Source organism: Ahaetulla prasina, chromosome 7 (assembly GCF_028640845.1).
Source record: "Ahaetulla prasina isolate Xishuangbanna chromosome 7, ASM2864084v1, whole genome shotgun sequence".
In the NCBI taxonomy this organism is placed as follows: Eukaryota; Metazoa; Chordata; class Lepidosauria; order Squamata; family Colubridae; genus Ahaetulla; species Ahaetulla prasina.
In genome coordinates, this window is record NC_080545.1 from 58,904,244 (window position 1) to 58,910,913 (window position 6,670).

The 6,670-nt window shown below is 38.8% G+C and overlaps 1 pseudogene; it reads right to left on the reverse strand.

Annotated features, from left to right (window-relative positions):
• Positions 1 to 1,331: 1,331 nt before the first annotated feature.
• On the reverse strand, positions 1,332 to 4,397 carry LOC131202552 (DNA replication licensing factor mcm7-A-like; annotated as a pseudogene).
• Between the last annotated feature and the right edge of the window lie 2,273 nt (positions 4,398 to 6,670).

Consider the following 6,670-nt stretch of genomic DNA (forward strand, 5'->3'; position numbering starts at 1 on the left):
ATTCTGTTTCCTTCCATATCTGGCATAGGTCCTTGGTATTATTTCCCAAGCCAGTGTTTTGTCTTATTTTCTTATTAGTGCTCCTATTTTCTATTAGTGCAACTTTCCTTCCATTTTTATGCCATTACTGAACCAGGCTGAACCAGTTTAGCCATCCCAATTTTACCCCCGGACTGTAACCTTGTTTCAGGAATCTTGATTTTGGAAATCTTGTATTTCAGCACCTTGTAACTTCATAGAATATTTCCTGGTTCAATTGTCTGGTTTCCCACATCACTGAACCATGGATTGGACCATTCCCTTCCCACTGAAATAAATGTTTATGTATGCTTTCATTGACTTTCATGAACCACCCTTCTGATTTCAGTTTCCAAGATTATATGTCAGAAGAAATTGCAATACAGCAGCCTGGTATGGGTTCCTGAACCCGAGGGTGACAAGAGTGTAATTTGAAATGACTTCATATAACTTCTTATTACAAAGTAGGAATGTAATATAAAACAGCAGCATAAAAACGGTCAGCCAACTGAGCCTGATATTTTAAAGCAGTAGAGGGAATGTACCAGAATGATACAAATCTTAATCAGGTTCACAGGGATTGCAGGAAATAGTCTCCAACTGCAGTCTAAATGATTGGTCAATGTGATTAGGAGCATGATTTGGAAGTATAAAAAGTAGTGTCACAGCTGTCATTTTTATAGGTGACCAGAAATTGTCCCCAAACTGTCTGGAAGTAGGTATTCTGCTCAATAATGAACACTGGATTTTTGCTCACCTTTTCTGATAGTAAAATGAATGAATGTGAATGAATGAATATGTCCAATGTTCATACCTCAAGAGGAGATTATTCTTAAAAGTCCAGACTGCAATATATTTAGAATACACGTACTGTAGCTTTTTAGTTAACCTTATTTTAACATATGGACTCACTTGAATAATGATTAAAAGTATGCAAGCCTTTTAGATTTTGCTACTTACAGCTTTGCAAAATTGTAATGACATCTACTTGATTTTTTTATTTGTATATTAGCTTTGTCAACTTACGGATTCATGATGATTTACAGCAAAAACAAATGCACAATAAGGAACAATAAAACATTCAAGTACTAGGATTCAAACAAATACAATACTATACTTCCTCAGTAAATTGAAAAATAAAATATTTTAAAGAGATTGATGCCACAATAAGGCCAATAACAAAAAAGGTTGATGGCAGCCATGCACAAGGGAGAAACGTATCTGCAAAATACGTCCCTCTTTAGTGTCTTCATGAAAATTGTCAGGAAGGAAGTCTTTTTTTTTATTCATTAAAGTGTTTATTGAGAATAGCTTCAATATAAAAACCACAGCTGTCGCCGCCACTGATCAAATAAAAGTGAGGCGGGTTTTTTCTGGTTCACCTGCCAGATGTTGAGTTCCTCATATTTGCTGAGAGCAGCCTGGAACTGGATGGGGGTGAAGCCCTTGGACACGCAGTGCTGTTCAGCTCCGTCAGCTGGACAGAGTGAGCCCCTCCAGGAGGAACCAGTTCTTGGATGGCTGCAAAAATCAATTTGGAGGGACATTGAATCTGATTGGGTTGTCTTCTGTCTACCAACAGGGAAAATTTAGACATCTCCATCAGGCATATTACTTCATTGACACCTTCCTTCTCAACCATGTCCACATGCCTCAGGGTCCCCAGTAATGTGCGGACTGAGGTGTACGTGGTATCCTTGTTGGTACGGGCCTCCTTCCACATCTCCACATAGGCTGCCATGATATAATCGGCCAGGGCTTCGGACACCACAGGCTGCTTTCGCTTGCAGGTGGTGATGTATCGCCTCATCAGGCCCATGTCAAGCGGCTGGAATTGGCAAGGTGGCTGTCGGCTGTGCTGGTGTACGTAAGTGATGTGCTAGGCCAAATGTAGGCCATTGTCCTGGTCAGGCCTATCCTGGATCAGCCAAAGTAAGTCAGAGTGAGAGAGCAGTGCTGCAGGCAGCTGGATATTCTGCTCCAAGCTGCATTTGGGGTTATACTGCCCGTAGGCAGGGGTTGTGGCTCCAGCCTCCGAACATGGCCCCATGCCCGAAAGTGACTCTGAGAGTGAGGGGGAAGGGCCGGTAAGGCTTATCTCAGGAGCACCGATTCCTTTGGCCCGGCTCCAGGAGCCAGAACCAGGCCAGTCGGAGGACGTAATGAGGCCAACATCCTCTGATTCCTCCCTGCCTCAGGCTACACCTACAGATGCAGCTGATAACCATACCAATCAAGCCTGGACCGATCCGCGCTTCAGAAGATTAGAGAGGCGGCATCATCAAAGGAAAGGGTGGGGCAGGAGCCCCACCCCACAGGCTATATAAAGTTTTGGGACTGCTTTCAGTTCTACAGGAAGCAAATTAGCTGAACCATATTGAAGTGAGCTGAAGTCTTAATCTGTTTGAACATTTTGGCAGGCAGCTGCGTTTTCCCGGCCAGGACTGATAAGAGCCGTGTATCCACTGGCTGAAGGCCAGCTCATTATTCCAGAGTGAGGACGGAGACAGAACAGCAGGGTTAGCAGCTGCCAAGATGGCACAGCAGGCATTCAGCACTACCTTAGTGATGGAAAAGGTTTGCTGCTCCATCACTTCGTGGATAGCTGTGCGGTCAGACTCCAGCATCTTACTGAACTCATCGATGCAACAGACGCCCTGGTCAGCCAACACCAAGGCTCCACCTTCCAGGGTCGGCACCCGAACATCCGGATGGAAGCACGCCCAACGAACAGCTGGCCATTGCCTATGCACGCAACATCAACCCAGAAGGTCGGGTGCCAGCCTGTGCATGTGTGACGGAACACTGCTCTTCCAGGTTCTGCTGCTCCCGTGCATGCAATGGCCAGTGTGTGATCACAGGAAGGCAAAAAAGGAGCCAGCAGTGCTGCACATTCTTCACGGGATGGTTTCATGTGTCGCTTCTGGTACGCGTGCCATAGGTTTGCTGACACTGTCCTATAGGATCATCCATCTAATGTTTTGTCCATGATAAAGGAGCAATGACAATATCTTTCTTATCTAGATCAATTCTCAACTGCTCTGAAAAAAGAGATCTATGTAGCTTGGGCCCAAAATTGAAAAAGCCCATGATTACCATGGAGACCATGTTTCTTGGCATCTTCCAGATTCCAGGTTATTTCTAGTGAAGTTCTTCCCAATCTAAAGGTAAAGTGATTTAACAGACTAGCAGGATTACTGGTATACCAACAGAATCCTTAGACCAATTTTAGATATAGCCATTCATACTCAGAAATCTCCAGAGCAGAACTCTTGATCATAGGTATTGTGTCTTTAATGAACCCCACCCTGCCCCAGCATCAAGGTTGCTGATGGACCAAAAACATGGGTCAGAAGATTTTCTACAAGCCAATATTTCATTGTCATTCAACTAGATCTTGCTTATACATATCAGTTCTCCCAGTTTGCTGACTGCTACATCTTATATAAATGCTATCTTACAGCAGACAAATCTGGTATATTTATCATCAACTTGATTTTTTGACTTTTCATGATTTTAAAGTTTTAGAGTAAATTCATCAAAGGGATATAATTTTCTATCATTTTATTTGTGCTCTAAATCCTGATAAATATTTATAAAAGTATTCATTGTATGTGAGAAGTAGACAAGGAACTCCCTTCCCCCAATTTCTCTTCCCCCACACACCTCTTTCTTGTTACTAAAGCTATCCGATTACAGTTTATGGTAGGTAGACTTCCCTGTATAGCTCGTCTGTAAATCTACTCCCACAATTATAGTGATAGCTGCAAAATTGGAGGGCTCTAAATGAGAAAATAGAGCAATTTATGAAATAATAAATTTATCAACAACTACTAGTTTATTGTCTTGTCTAACTACTATTCATTGTCTTCTATACTAGAGACAATAGATATCATAATATCAACTGCTAGGGAACATGAGCTGCTACTACCACATGAGGCTGCTCTTACATTGATATCCAGCTTGTGGAATTCTGTAGATAATTCAGTTGGACACAGAGCACTGGACTAGCCAGGCCATCCTTCATCCACCAGGCTGTCCTTCAGAAGTACAAATTCCAATGCTTAGAATTTTCAAGCTGCTACTATCTTTGCTGAAGTGAATTATAATTATTTTCTGGTCTTCTCCTCCATGGCCGTTAATTCTGCTTGAGTCCACCTCATTTTTCCAGCTATGTATCTAATGACTGGAATTGCTTGAGTGTTATGTGCCTTGATGGTATTTCTTCCACCAAGTTTGGACTTTAAGATCTTTTTCAATCTCATGATGTCTTCATTTCTAGCCTTCTTCTTGATTTCAGTGTGCTTGATGTTATCAGCTGGAAGGATGCCCAGGTATTTGTAGTGATCTGGTATGACCAAGTTGCCAGAATTATTCATTAGAAGGTTTGGATATGAATGTAGTAAAAACTACTGAGACCATCAAGTGAAGAAGGTTTGGGAAAATGAGCAGGTTAAGATCTTAAGGGACTTTGAAACAGACAGACATCTAGTTCATAACATGATTAATATACAGTAACAGTTATTGAAAAGAAGAAAAACTGGTTCATCGAATAATGCTAGGATTAAGGATTAAGGAAAAGCATTTGGAAAAAAAAATACAAAATACTGGGACTTGCACATTGAAGTTGAATACTTATGGAAAAAGAAACTTGTTGTGATTGCAGCCTCATACCTAAAGGACCCCCTGAATATTTAGAAACATTGGAATTATCAGACCCAAACACCCTAACTTGACAAACACCTTGCTTGGAACCATCTACATTTTTAGATGCTACCTTAATAATTCTTTTTTTCTTTTTTTTTAAACAAACAAGCATACAGACAAACAATACATCCTTAATCATTCAGTGTTTCATTTGAGTACATATTTTGTGTCTTCTACACCCTCCTCCATCATTTTCATATTGCATTTCTATCATACCTTTATATTTTCATTTAGATTGTTACCTCATTCTTCCCAAATTTTTTAAGTTTATTAATTCAATTATCTATCTATCTATCTATCTATCTATCTATCTATCTATCTATCTATCTATCTATCTATCTATCTATCTATCTATCTATCTTCTCTAACCATTGATATAATTGCCCCATACTTTAAAATACTCCGATTCTTCCTTTTCTTTAATTATGAATGTTAATCTATTCATTTCTGCACATTTCAATATTTTCTTAATTACTTCCCCCTCTAAAGGGATTTTCTCTGCTTTCCAATTTTGCGCAAATACAATTCTCACTGCAGTTACAATATGTATAATCAAATACATATTCTCTTTACTATATTTTTCTGGTAAGATGTCCAATAGGAACAGTTCAGTTTTAAATCAATACGTTGTTGTATCATTTCCTCTAGCCATGTTCTAATTTTAATCCAGTAGTTCCTTGCTTCTGGACACGTCCACCACATATACAATCCTGGTATCAGGATCATATGATATGATTAACGTACGATAATACAATCCTGATGGCATTTTCAGCATTTAGCTGATTTATCTTTAAACATTTTTGCCAATTTTTCAGGTGCCCTGTGCCATCTACAGAACATTTTGTATTGGTTTTCTTTATATGCTGTGGACATGGTTAATTTATAATTTCTTTCTCATATTTGCTGCCATTTGTCTAACTCAATTATACTGTATATCCAAAATTTTTAGCCCATGCAATCATTGTTTCTTTTACCTATTCTTCTTCTAGCTTAATACTCAATAAATAATTGTATAGTTTTTAAATCATTTTTTCATCTCTTCCTGTAAGTATCTCATCCAGTTCTGTCATTTCCAAATAAAAAACATAACAGTTTAGCATCTTTTTCATATCTTGTTTGTATTTGTAATTGTGTATACCAATCCATTTCAATCCCTTGTTCTTCTATTTCTTGTTTCTTTTTCAATTCCCCCTTATCTGTTAGTATATCTTTATATCTAAGAATAGTACCCATATTAATAATATTTGGATATATTAACGCTTCCATTGTAGACAACCATATTGGTATTTTCAAGTAATATTTATCTCTAACATTCTCCCATACTAATAATAATGCATTTCTTACACAGGGTCTTTGAAAATAACTGTGCATCTTATTTTGCCATACCATAAAAAAGCATGCCATCACAATTGTAAATCATGTCCTTCCAAAGTTAATAGTCTTGTATTTCTTAATTCAATACATTCTCTCATCCACGTCAATGCTGCTGCCAGATAGTATAGTTCCCAATTAGCTAGTCCAAATCCTCCTCGAAGTCTCGTATTTTGTAACATCCTTATGTTAATTCTACCTTAATAATTCTTAGGCCCCTAGTTAGGACTTGAATTATTAAATTTCCACCAGTCTCAGTCTGAGAATCTAACTGTAGATTACTCATGCATAATTTAAAAGAAAACTGCCCGAACAACATAGCTTGGATTCATTACAAGCAGTCACTGCACCCCCTGCAACATGATTGGAAAATCATGTGCCTAGAAATAACAGGAGCCAATAGAAATATCAGAAGCTCTGTGTAAAGATCAAAGGCATAATGGAAGACACACCAGCTGATCAATAATGACAGACTAGAAGAGGTTAATATCAAGACAGGAATCTTTAAAGGAGACTCACTATCACCACTACTGTGTGTCATTGCACTGATTCCTCTCAATACTGAACAGATCAG